The sequence below is a fragment of the Patiria miniata genome, unplaced genomic scaffold (assembly GCF_015706575.1).
Source record: "Patiria miniata isolate m_02_andy unplaced genomic scaffold, ASM1570657v1 HiC_scaffold_7, whole genome shotgun sequence".
Classification (NCBI taxonomy): domain Eukaryota; kingdom Metazoa; phylum Echinodermata; class Asteroidea; order Valvatida; family Asterinidae; genus Patiria; species Patiria miniata.
Genome location: NW_024037074.1, coordinates 1,593,319 through 1,604,970, shown reverse-complemented (window position 1 = coordinate 1,604,970; position 11,652 = coordinate 1,593,319). Strand labels below are relative to the sequence as shown.

Sequence of the window (11,652 nt, the reverse complement as noted above, 5' to 3'; positions counted from 1 at the left end):
TTAATCAACTCGATCGTTGCGGATCGTTGCGGCATACAACAAACAGCACAGCAAAATTAACACAGACGTTGAAAAAAATAATACTTGAGATCAGTGTTAAACGTCGGGGGAAAAAAACGGTCCGAAGCAGCAACGATAACGACGAAAATACGAAACTTATGCCAAAATTACGGCGGTATTGAAAGAAATAGTACCAGAAATCGGTGTATTTCAACTGCAATGGTACCCGAAATATTTGACGAAAATTGAAGAAGAAAAAATCAAATCGGTCAAAAATCACATCGTATGTGGATAAATTCTTTTCGTAGAAATACTACTCCGCCTTCAACAGATGGCTATGAAATCGAAAAATCGAAGCGGCAAATTGTTCAGTCACAGCGCTAGTGAGAGAAATTAAACTTGATTATCAGTGTAATTTTTTACACTCACACAAAAATCGGTTACGGAAATACCCAAATTAAAGTGGCGAAAATTATAATGACGAAAATCATGGCAAAACTTTAACAACGGCGGCGAAATGTGTACTTGAAATCGCCGTTGATTTTCTTAATAAATTGGCCATAATGAAAATGACGGAAAATTTGATACACATCCCATCTGCTGCAAATAGTCAGAAAACAATGAAAATGTGTGATTTTCTTATCCCTTCAAATATTTTCCTGATATATTGGCCATAAAAATGACAGAAATTTCGATAAAAATCATCAGCTTCAACTAGTCGGAAAAAGAATTTTGGCAAAACGGTGGAAAAAAACGACAGCTACAAAGAAAACTAATGGCAACGAGGTATGTATCTGAGTTACAAAAAGGTGTGGGGGAATGCAGTCAGACGTGCGACATGTTTATAGTCGCATACGACATTTCTTCATGTTGTAACTTTCAAACTTCATATTCATCATTTTTTTTATAAGTCCGATTTAGAAAGATCGGCAGGGACACCTGATTATTAAAATATATACTTTATCCTTAAGCTACTTATTTGGTATTTGACCTGTGATAACGCAAGTCCGATCATCAAGCATCGGCTTAGAATGAGGTTTGACATCAGTGTTGTTTTATTCAAGGATCAGAACAGAATCGTACGGCCAAAATAACATCGCTGCGGTATTGAGTTAGCAATGACCTGCAATCATTGATAGTTTTAATATCATCGGGTCATGACATTCACAATCAAATATTTGTGTGGCTTATTATACCGCACTTACCGTAATTTCCAAAGAAAGTGAGACACGCGACACGTGTAGAGTCGCATTGTGTGTAGAGTTGCATAATAACACATTTCATTTCTAGTGTTGTAATTAGGGCCGACGTGTAACTCTCCTTCCGCCGTATGTTTAACGTAAGTCCGATTTGGAAGGAATCGGCAAGGATGAAGATCTTATCTTGACATCTTTAAAGTCATGTGAATTTCTTGCATGATCGTAGGTGAGTTAGTCTGTTTTCAAAAGCAATATTGAAAACATTGAAGTAAACTTTGTAAGTATGCAGGTACAATCGTTACTTTCCACAGGGTCGTTTACCATGACAGGCTACAGGTAAGCTGATAGATAGTCATTGCATGTACATTGTATGGTAATGTTTCACTTCATGTAACAAAATGTTAGCTGAAGCTTGGCCCCGTGTTTTCGTACCCCTGTTCACTGAGGAAAGACTTGCAGCTTTCATCGAAGAAAATGAGGATCTATAAGCGGAGATAGGAGGCTGCTACGAAAATTGAAAACAAAATAATATTCCTATCATCTTAAATCACATCGTAAGTGGATAACTCCTTTACGTAGAAATACTACTCCGCCTCCAGGAGATGGCTAAGAAAATGACGAGACCAACACCAAATCTCGAAGCGGCAAAAATGTTCAGTGACAACATATTGCAAAAACAAATATAAAAAAACCCACAAAACACCCACCAAATTAAAACAATCGACGCTATAGTGAGAGAAATTATACTCGAGATCAGTGTTATTTTCGCACATACAAATAAAAACAAAATCGGTTACGGAAATACCCAAATCAAAGTGACGAAAATTAAAATGACGAAAATTACAGGTAAAAAAAAAAAATACAGCGGTGGCGAAAGAAGTGTACTTGAAATCTGTGTAAATTTAATAAAAAATAGAAATGACCGAAATTTTGATAAAAATCTCATCGGCTTCAAATGGTCGGAAAGCAAATTTTGGCAAAACGTTAACGGTGCGAAAAACGACCGCAACAAAACAATTAAAATGGCAGAAATTACGGCAGCAAAAAATAATCACCATCTCGAAACAAAGACAAACGTTAAACTGACAGGATTTACGGCAATTACAGCGAAATTATTTAAAAAAAATCTTCCCCGCAGAACTACACATCAAAAAATATCTTCCCCGCAGAACTACACATATTAAAGGTATTCGGCTTCAAAAATAACGGAAATTATTGCACATCTTCGAGAAGTTTGCCTACGAAGAAAACGAATGGCAAAAACCGAGGTAGGCCTATGCATCTGTGTAAGTCAAGTAAACAAAAATTTGTGTGGAATTTTTGTAAGTCCGATTTGGAAAGATCTGTTGGTAGTCTTACTCTGACCTTCGATAACGCAAGGCATAGGCCTACCATCAAGAATCGGCTGGGACGAGACTTAAAATTAAGGCTGTTGTGTTCAACGAGGAAAAAGCTCAGACTCTACGGCCAAAATAACAGCGCTGCGGTAGGGGAAGAGATAGCTAATACCCGGGATCTGCTTAAATATCATTGGTATTGAACTTTCACAATCAAATCTTTGGGCGGATATGAGAATAAACACTTACCGTAAATTTCAAGATAAGATATTTTAAGACATGCGACAGGTGTTTAGTCGCTGCAATACTTATTTCCTTGTTAATTTTTGCCCTCCTTCCGCCGTATGTTTAATGTAAGTCCGATTTGGAAGGGATCGGCAAGGATTAAGATGATATTTTGTCATCTTAAAGTCATGTGAATTTCTTGAATGTTTGTTTATAATGCGTGAGCTATATGCGGTTTCCAAGGCAACCTGCCATTATCAGCGTCGGCACATGTTTGTGCATTCTGACAAATAATCATGTCTGTTTTAAGAAGTAAATATTGGGTAGAATCGTTTAGTTTCCATTGGGTCAAAACCATGACCAGGTGAGGTAGGCTTACACATAATTATTGGATGCATTGGAATGTTTCACTTCAGTAACAAATGGGCTAGGCCCAGAGTGTTCTATTTGCAGCTAAAAAATTTACAAGTTGAGACAGACTGGATGAGCTAGGCTGCTTTGTCTGGACGGACCCTCCAAGGCTACAACAGCCTCATCAAACAGAAACTCGAGGAACCGGAAGCAGGGAGGAGGACCGACAGATGAACGGATGACCTGCTTGCCGGGCTTCCCATTACTGATTATCAGGTTTGTTTACATGTACTTAAACAGAAACAATCAAGTCAAAGAACTAATCAAAATGGGTGATCTGCTTGCTTGTAGCGGGGCTTTGCTTTGTGAGGTTATTCAAAGTTTTCTTTCCAACAGCCTCATCACACAGAAACTCGAGGAACCGGAAGCAGGGAGGAGGACCGACAGATGAACGGATGACCTGCTTGCCGGGCTTCCCATTACTGATTCTTGAGGTTAGTTTACACGTGCTTAAAACTAAACAGGAACAAGCAAGTCGCAGAAACTAATCACAATGGGCGATCTGGCTGTCTTTTATGTAATCGTGGCATTGCTTTGTGGGGTCAATTCAAAGTGTGTTTTTTCACTATCTAGCCTTACCTTGCACAATATTTCTAAATAATAATTCAGATATTTCCTTTCGTTATTTGAATCCAATTAGAGAAATGAGGACCACTGACTAATGAGGGAATTGCTCTACTGAGATGAGAATGAGCCTTCCTCAAGCCATCGTACGCAGGGAGGACCGACGGATGACTGACTCCGCCGGCCGGGCTGGTCATTGCTGATTCTTGAGGTGAATTTACTTTGAAAACGAAAAGAGACGGGATGAAGTTCTTGAAAAAAAAATGTGTTATTCCTTTGATACTATGTTTGTCCCTCCCTATTACACGGTGCTTGATTTCCCCTTTAAATATAAATTCTAAAGTTTGCTTGTTTATTTTGTTTGTCATGTTTTTAGAAGATGAGGGCGCCAAGCTTGGATGAGATTGGACAATGACGAAGCTGTATCTGGACAAGGAAACCTCCACAGTTAACTTGCAGAATATTGGATCAGAAATCAGACTGCATATTTTGCAAAGTCATTAAAAACACATATAAAACGACGAAAGTACGACTTTTCACACCAACTTTACAGCGATATTTGAAGAAATAATGACTGAAATCAGTGTTGTTTTTTACCGTTACTGCGATACCTACCCGAAATATTTGACTATACGTGTGTGAAGAAAATTGAAAACCAAAAAATGAAATCGGTGTGAAATAAATTACAGCGAAAATCACATCGAACGTGGAATTTTCTTATCGCAGAAATATCACTCCGCTTCCTACACGTGGCTTGGAAAATTAAGAAAATTACACCGAAAATCAAACCGGCAAATAAGTAAAGTACCGAACATACGGCCAAAAAAATCACAGCGCTGTTGAGAGAATACCGGTAATACTTGATTTCAGAGTTATTATTCTTACCTACAAAGTAAAAACAAATCAGTCGCGGAAACAACGAAATTAAAGCGACGAATATTACGGCAAAACTGAACAGTGGCCGCGAAAGAAATAAATACTTGAAAATCGGTGTAAATTTTCCTAAACTTCGATGTCATTCAAAAATTGGCCAAAGTAAAGTGACTGAAATTGTGATCAAACAATTTTGAAGTTATGATGGGCAGCAACTACCGGTACTACACTGCTTCAAAAAGTCGGAAAGCGAATTTTGGCCAAACGGCGTGAAAAATGACGGCAGCAAAACAAAATCAAATCTGACGGAAACTACGGAAAGAAAAGTAGATCATATCGAACTAAAACAATATGACTGACTTTCATTTCCATCGGTATTTAAAGGCATTTTTTCCCCTGCTGATCTTCACTACATCTTAAAAGTATATTCGTCAGCAAAAATAAAGAAAATTAGTGACATCGTCGAGAAGTTTGCCTTCAAAAGACCTAGCGGCCCAAAAAAAACAAACCAAGTTATGCATGTGACAGGGTACAACTTAAATGTGGTCAACAAGCGATTTCAGAAAATGGCCGACTTAGGGATGTATAAGACGTGCGACACTTCTTTGTGTTCTTGTAATTTTTTTCAACGTTTAGTTCATGTACGTCATTTCTGTAAGGCCGATTTAGAAAATCGGCAGAGATACATAGTCAAAAAGTATATTTTATCCTTTAGTTACTCATTTGGTTGTCTTACGTTGACATTTGATAACGTAAGGCCGACAATCAAGCATCGGCTTGGAATGAGACTTGATCTCTGTGCTGTTTATTAAAGGGGAAAAACTGCGAAAAACTGAATGAAATGAGACAATTGATGGTCCTTATAGTAGATTGTTATTTGTCTTTGTCTGTAATTTTGTCAGCGAAACTAACGGCCCAAATAGCAGCGCTGTGGTAGTGAGTTAAAACTAAGACCAGCAATCAGTGATATTTTTAAAATCATGGGTTTATGATATTGACAATCAAGTCTTTGTGTCCATTGAGTGGCTATGAGTATACCACACTTGGGCCTATACGTGATTTCCAAAGAAGAAAAAGAAAAGTATTAAGACACGCGACACGTTTACAGTCGCACGACATAACATAATCATTTTTGTGTGGTGTTATTTTTTTTTGTAATTAGGGCCTACAAAACCTCCTTCTGCCGTATATGTTTTATGTAAGTCCGATTAAGAAGGGATCGGCAAGGATAAAGATGGCATCATTTTGTCATCTAAAGGTCATGTGAATTTCTTGAATGTTCGTGTGCGAGTTATATGCGGTTTCCAAGGCAACCTGCCATTATTAGCGTCGGCACATATGTTGTGTGCATTGAAATGAATAATCTAGTCTGTGTTTACAAGTAAATAATGAGAACATTGAAGTAATCATTGTAACCATGGGTAGAATCGTTGGTTCCCATTGGGTCAAAACCATGACCAGGTTACAGCTAATCTTAAACATTGATGCATGTAATTTTGTGACTTCAATAACAAATGGGCTCTGCCCAGTGTTTTCGTACCCCTGTACACTTGGGAAAAATTGGAAGCTTTCATAGGAAGTAATGATGTAAAAGTGGAGACAGACTTGGCAAGCAGGCCGCTAATTTTTCAACTTCGACAGTATGCAAAATGTGGCTAGGCTATACAGAAAAATGACGGAAATTATGATGACATCTTATCGGCAGCGGGTCGGATCGGTAGCGGGCCGGATCGGTAGCAACTGCAACACCGCTTCAAAATAGTCGGAAAACTAATTTGGGGAAAACGGTGGGGAAAATGACAACAGAACAAATAAAACGGCGAAAATTACGGCAAAATTTACAGCGGTGTTAAAACAGAAATGAATAATCGCCATGTCGAACAAAAAATATTGGACGAAAATTGAAAAAAAAATCAAGTCGGTCTAAATTCACATCGTGTGTGGATAAATTCTTTCGTTGAAATACTACTCCGCCTCCAACAGATGGCTATGAAAATGACGAAAATTACATCAAATATCGAAGCGGTAAAAACCGTTCAGTCACAAATATAGGCGAGGAGGCTGCTTATTTCCCAACTTCGACACAATGCAAAATGCGGCCATGCTACATAAAAAAAATTGACGGAAATTATGATAAAATCTTACTGGCAGCGGATCGGTAGCAACTGCAACACTGCCAGCTTCATAAAAAGTCGGAAAACTAATTTTGGGAAAACGGTGGGGAAAATGACAACAGCAAAACAAATAAAACGGCGGAAATTACGGCAAAATTTACAGCGGTGTTAAAAAAGAAATGAATAATCGCCATGTCGAACAAAAAATATTGGACGAAAATTGAAGAAAAAATATCAAGTCGGTCTAAAATCACATCGTGTGTGGATAAATTCTTTCGTGGAAATACTACTCCACCTCCAACAGATGGCTATGAAAATGACAAAAATTACATCAAAAATCGAAGCGGTAAAAACCGTAAAATATTACGGTGGGGAAAAAAAGGTGGGGAAAATGACAGCAAAAAAAATAAAACGGCGAAAATTACGGCAAAATTTACAGCGGTGTTAAAAAAGAAATGAATAATCGCCATGTCGAACAAAAAATATTGGTCGAAAAGAAGAAAAAAAATCAAGTCGGTCTAAAATCACATCGTGTATGGATCAATTCTTTCGTAGAAATACTACTCCGCCTCCAACAGATGGCTATGAAAATGACGAAAATTACATCAAAAATCGAAGCGGTAAAAACCGTAAAAAAATACGGCAAAATTTATAGCGGTGTTAAAAAAAAGAAATTAATAATCGCCATGTCGAACAAAAAATATTGGACGAAAATTGAAAAAAAAAATCAAGTCGGTCTAAAATCACAACGTGTGTGGATAATTTCTTTTGTAGAAATACTACTCCGCCTTCAACAGATGGCTATGAAAATGACGAAAATTACATCAAAAATCGAAGCGGTAAAAACCGTTCAGTCGCAAATATAGGCGAGGAGGCTGCTCATTTCCCAACTTCGACACAATGCAAAAAGTGGCCATGCCACAGAAAAAAAATGACGGGAATTATGATAAAATCTTATCTACAGCGGATCGATAGCAACTGCAGCACTCACAGCTTATAAAAAAAAGTCGGAAACCAATTTTGGGGAAACGGTGGGGAAAATGACAACAGTAAAACAAACAAAACGGCGGAAAATACGGCAAAATTACGGCAAAATTTACAGCGGTGTTACAAAAAAAATTAATAATCGCCATGTCGAACGAAAAAGTCGGTGACCAAAATGACAGGATTTACGGTAACTACATCGTCATTTTTAAGACCTTCTTTTTCCGCAGAACTATATACGTGTGCAGGATGCATTAGGAAAGAATACTGCATTAGCAGTGTCGACACATTTTTGTACATTGTGGGCGGCACCATGAGTGTGCATTATAACAAAATAATCGTGTCTGTTTTTAAAAGAAAATCATGGAAAACATTGAAATAAACATGCATGGTAAACACGGGTAAAATCATTCATTCCTAAGGTTGCAGGTAAGCTTTTATTAGACATAGTTATTGGCTGCATTGGAATGTTTCTCTTCAGTAACAAATGGGCTAGGCCCAGTGTTTTCGCACCCCTGTTAACTTAGGAAAGAGTTGCAGCTTTCATCGGAGAAAATGAGGATCTAAAAGTGGAGACATGCAGACTGGATGAGCTAGGCTGCTTAGTCAGGACGAAAATGGACCCTCCCACAGCCTCATCACACACAGAAACTCGAGGAACCGGAAGCAGGGAGGAGGACCGACAGATGAACGGATGACCTGCTTGCTGGGCTTCCCATTACTGATTCTTGAGGTTAGTTTATATGTACACTTAAAAATCAACTCGAGCAAGTCGAATCAAATTGGGTGATCTGGAGCTCTTTTGATGTTTTTCCACAAAGAAAGAGTATTGGCGGTGGAGCATTGCCTTGTTGGATTAATTCAAGGTTTCTTTTCCCCTTTCTATGCCTTAAAAAAGGAGCACTGACAGACACGCTGGATGACGAGGCTGCTTCAGTCGGTGAGGATGAAAGGATAAGACCCCACCTTCAAAAACATCATCCATGCAGACAAAACCTAGGAACCGGCAGCAGGGAGGAGGACCGACAGATGAACGGATGACCTGCTTGCTGGGCTTCCCATTACTGTTTCTTGAGGTTAGTTTATATACCTGAGCAAGTCGAATCAAAATGGGTGATCTTGAGCTCTTTTGGAGTTTTCAACAAAAAGAAAAAGTACTGGTGGTGGAGCATTGGTTTGTTTGGTTAATTCAAAGTGTCTCTCCTCTTTCTGTACTTTACAAAAGGAGCACTAACTGGCTGGATGACGAGGCTGCTTCAGTTAGTGAGGATGAGAGGACATGGCCCCAATTTCAAAAACACCATCCATGCAGACAACCTAGGAACCGGAAGCAGGGAGGAGGACCGACAGATGAACGGATGACCTGCTTGCTGGGCTTCCCATTACTGATTCTTGAGGTTAGTTTTAATATTAGTTTACTCTTGCTTGCGAGACTTTCTCGCGAGACTTGCTCGCAAGACTTGTTGGCAAGACTTCCTTGAAAGAAAAGGAATACATTTAAGCTGAAGGGAATGTCATAAGACTGCAATTTCGTAATAATTCAATTGTTTCCTTTCGTCATTTGAATCCATTTTTAAGACGATATGAAACTGAGGTATCAGAAGCACTAGTAGAAAGGAAAACCAAGAAATGTCTTAGTAACATTTGATTTTAACAAAGATAAGTTCCAGACGAGCAATACATATAGCACAAAAGTATGGTTAGAAATCGAGGGAAAACCTCGGTGGCAATGTCTGGAACATTTTCAAAACAGCTGGAAGTTAATCACATGACAATGCTTGATGTGTTACCGCTTTAAACGAGTGCAACCCTCTTGACCCTTTTCCAAGAGCTTGAACTCCAATGTTATGGAGATCGATCATCGAAAGGGAAGTCACATTGCCTCGTATAGTCTGAATAACAAGTGGAAATGAAAACATGCCAATAACACATAACCTAGCTAGCCTAAGTCGATATTTTTTGTTTTGTTTAAATCATAAAGGACCTTCTGCAACTGAACCAGATGGATTCTGCAACTGGATGTAACATGCTTGACAAGGAAGAGAATCTTACGTGTTGACTTTAAGAGGATGAAGCTTCTCCACAAATGAATGCCAAGGAACCAGATGCTGGAAAGACCGACAGATGCCTGACCCTCCTTGCCGAGCTGGACATTACTAATTCTTGAGGTGCAAGAAAGAGACCAAGGTATGAAGACTGCAATTTGTTTTTCCTTTGATACCTTGTCCCCCCCCCCACTACAAAGTATAAAATGCTTGATTTCCTCTGTGAATAAAAGTTCTAAAGTTTGCTTGCCGGCTTATCCTCTTTGTCAAGTTTTAGAACATGAGGACAACCAAGCTTGGATGAGACTGGACAATGACGAAGCTTATCTCTCTATGGACAAGGATAGTCTCATCAGAAACCAAGAACCGGAAGAAGCAAGCAAGGAAGACCAACAGATGAACCGATGACCCTGTTTTCTGCGCTTGCCTTTACCAATTCCTTAAGTTAGTTTTACTCAAGGAACAAGAAAGAATAAACAAGTACAATGAAGAGGAAGTCTCATCTACAGTGAACATTTTTGCGTGTTGGCGGTAGTGCTAAAGCCCCATGCCAATTTGCCAATGAAACAAAAACACTGTTGCCATTTAACTTGATAGTGCATTTTTTTCAATGATAACTAATTTAAGTAAATACAAGAGTTTTAAACGCTTTCAAAAAAATTAGGATGTTTGAGAAATTAACAAAGTTAAGATGTCTATGTAGCTAAAATGGGTTATTTTCTTTACAATTTTAAATCGATTAGAAAAACTCAAGAATGTAAAACTTTTGGAAAGTTTCAAGAATCACCGGGAGTTGTTCATGAATTTCTCTGTACCAAAATGTTGGAAAATTTAAGGACTGTTGAAGACCTCTCCCCTCACTTTTATGTCACCTACCTTAAAAAGTTTAAATGGTTCTTCTTTGTTCCCCCTCAGAAAACTCCTTAATGCATTGCAACAGGTTACTGGCACTCAGATTACATTGTGTATATCCTTTTGTATTGTCTGTTTGATTGCACGTTTTCACTACTAACTTATTTTATTTTGTTCACTTGGTGTCTTTTGGTGGTTTTGCATGTCTTTTGATTTTACTCGTTTAATTAACCCACAAAAGGATAAACGCAATGTATACCGAGTGCTGAACTTGCCTCATCAAAAATTGTGTTCACACATTAGCTAAATTAAATAAGATAATGCTTAGAATATTTCAAAACATGATCTCTTAAGTATCTAAGTTTTTAAAAGTGGGAGGGGGATATCCCCTAGCCTTTATGTTCCTTTTTAATTTGTTAATTCACAAAAAAGTACCAGCTTTAATACCCTCTAATGTTATTATTTTTTTCTAATGTTTTAATTTTTTTGTATTAAAAGCTTAATTTAAGTCTTAGCATTCAAGTATCAGAATTGTTGGCATACCCAAATGTTTTATTTATCTAATGTCCGTACTGAATTGCTTCTAAACAAATCGAAATAATTATTATAAGGTGCTTCTATATTGGCTTCCAAAGACCAATTATAATGTCACCTGATCTGTTTAAACAATCTGAAATAGTTTTTGTGGAAAATTGTGAATTTTTAATTTCTCAAATTGTTTCCTTATCTAGAATCCATGATCAGTATTTGTTTCGTAAGGAATTTGTTCAAAAACATTTGTATGTCAATCAGGTGACAAGAATAAAAACTGAATGAAATGAGATCATTGATAATCCTTAGTAGATTGTCATTTGTTTTTGTCTGTAAATTTTTTTTTAATTTTTATTTCAGTGGTTGGGGAGGTCAAGCCACTACAAACGTTAAAATAATTAACTGACATAACATTTTTAATGATGGCAACTGGAGACGGGGTGCGCACATGATATGATATGAAGGGAAGATAGAATCCACTCTAAGACACGAAACAATTCTCTCGGCTCCACCTATA

The 11,652-nt window shown here is 37.9% G+C and overlaps 2 long non-coding RNA genes across 2 annotated transcripts; both read left to right on the top strand.

The window, feature by feature from the left end:
* Positions 1-3,562: 3,562 nt before the first annotated feature.
* Positions 3,563-5,218, top strand: LOC119746193. Its single transcript, XR_005273706.1, has 3 exons — positions 3,563-3,606; positions 3,813-3,947; positions 4,113-5,218. It is a non-coding gene; the product is annotated as an uncharacterized LOC119746193 (long non-coding RNA).
* Positions 5,219-7,165: 1,947 nt separating this feature from the next.
* LOC119746192 lies at positions 7,166-11,437 on the top strand. The gene is made up of 3 exons (XR_005273705.1): positions 7,166-8,440; positions 9,689-9,894; positions 10,024-11,437. It is a non-coding gene; the product is annotated as an uncharacterized LOC119746192 (long non-coding RNA).
* The last annotated feature ends 215 nt before the right edge of the window (positions 11,438-11,652 follow it).